This window comes from Amblyomma americanum, chromosome 6 (genome assembly GCF_052857255.1).
Source record: "Amblyomma americanum isolate KBUSLIRL-KWMA chromosome 6, ASM5285725v1, whole genome shotgun sequence".
In the NCBI taxonomy this organism is placed as follows: domain Eukaryota; kingdom Metazoa; phylum Arthropoda; class Arachnida; order Ixodida; family Ixodidae; genus Amblyomma; species Amblyomma americanum.
Window position 1 is genome coordinate 136,893,051 of NC_135502.1, and position 2,150 is coordinate 136,895,200.

A 2,150-nucleotide genomic window follows, 5' to 3' on the forward strand; every position below is an offset into this window, starting at 1 on the left:
AGCGAACAAGAAGGCACTGTGAACTAGGCTCCGCAATCGAAAAACATGACCTTCCCACCAGCGTGGTGACCGAAAAGTGTTTTCCAGTTTCCGCGACACTCACGCACCCTCTGCCAAAACAAGGTGGCGATGCCAAAAAAGCAACATTAAAGCGTGCATTAGAAATGCTGGGCAAGCGTGCACCAATGGTTCACAACGTCAATTGATGCATGTACGTGTACAGTCTTGTTCAGAGTCAAAGCAGAAGCATGATGGGCATGAGACCAGTGCAACCTTGAAAGCGAAACTACTGCAGGCAGTCGGTGATAAACCACTGGCAGCGATCCCAGATCTTTGAATGCTAGTCACGCTGTATACATTGCTTGTGCGTTTGACTGCCCAATCGATTCTCAAACTCCTGCGCTGCAGTGGCGTGGAGCTCATGTGCATACAACAGGCAGTGCAATTGATACATTCTGTGCGCGCGCATCAATTGCAACAGCTTCGTTGCTGCATTCTTAAAACTTGTTCAATAATTGGAGAATGACCTGCCACCAGTTGCGTGAACCCTCATTTCATAATTATTATTATCACGCACATAAAGCAGGCAATTGGCAGAAAGGATCTCAGCAAGAGCCACATGAAGACTGGAGATCTTTCAAAGCCCCATGATAATGTCTGCACAAAGAAGCACAAGGACATAACACAACTTGTAAAAACTAAACGCTACTTTTGCCTGAATTTGCATTTTTGGCTGCAATAATTAAGGCAAGTCCAGATAATAAAAACCTTGGATACAATGAACACGATCTCCGTGACTATCATGTAATTGGGCTCGACTGTTAGCGCAATAAAAAGAAAGCGCTCTCACCTTTCAGTGAGGAAACTTTTTCCGGTGTAAACGCCGGTTTTGCTTCAGTTCTGACAAGTGATCGGCACTTGTTTGATAGCATGCCGGTCATTCTGCGACTCTTCCTCATGTGGCGTCCAGCAGACTTGGGTTGCACTACGGCAGAACATTGAGTCTGTCGGTGCCCTCTGCAGCATCTGCCAGGCGTTGTGCTCCATCCAGACACCACTGCCAGCATAGACGTGCAGCAAACCTAGAATTTCACAAGTGCACACTGACAGGAGTGACTACAAGATATTAAGTAAATGTTCATGATTTCAAAAATAAAAAAACTGAGAAACACAGAAATGTAGGCATGAATTTAACCTACAGAAGAATGGCTAAACACGTGGCTCTGTTCAATGCGTTGGTCGCCGTCAAGCTCGGAGGACAGCGGGACCAGCCAACAATGAAACAACGAAACTCGCGCACGTGTTGTGCTTCCATATGTGAGGGGAGCCAGTGAGGCACTTGCATGCATTCTGGGAAAACATGGAATCTACGTGGTTCAAAAACCTGTTTCGACAATAAGCCGCTTCTTACCACGACCGAAAGACGGCGTCCCCTGAGAAAAACAACCAGGAGCCTTTTACAAAATCCCATGCTCAAAGTGCCCGGCTTCATATATCAGCAAAACAAAAAGCCTCCACCAAAGAATAAGGCAACACAAAAATGACATCCGGCTAATGAATTCAAAATCCAACCACCTCGCCGCACACTGCGAGCGAGCCGACCACCGGATAGCCTTCGAGGAGGTGAGTGTCTTGGCCGTGGAGCCAGACCTGTTCAAGAGGCAACATGTTGAGACATGGCACAACCGGCTCACAAAGGCAGCGATGAATAGGACCCCAGGAACGCTCCCTTCCGCATACGTTAGGGGACTGCGCCCCGTTCTAACAAAGGGAGAGCGAAGGCAGCAACCCTCTGCTGCTGGCACACTCTAGTCAACCCTGAAGAAGGGACCGAGTTGGTCCCGAAACGTTGGGTAAAGTAAAGAATATTGATTAGCGTCAGTTGTCTCTACAAACTCCCTTAGTGTTCTGTTACTATGAAGAACCCCCTTACTGTTTGATCCTATGCTTCTAATGACTGTCGTCTATAAAGAAATGGGGGCCACGTGTGTTCGCGTTGTGAACACTGCAGGTGTAAATTTGAACTGGCTGCCTTTCCCAAAAAACAACTGTGCTCACTCATTGATAACGGAGGTACTACATACCTTAGCAAAACTTTCATTATCACTGTTGAGCCGCAAAACTGCCTTCCTGCTGAGGGCATTTTCTGA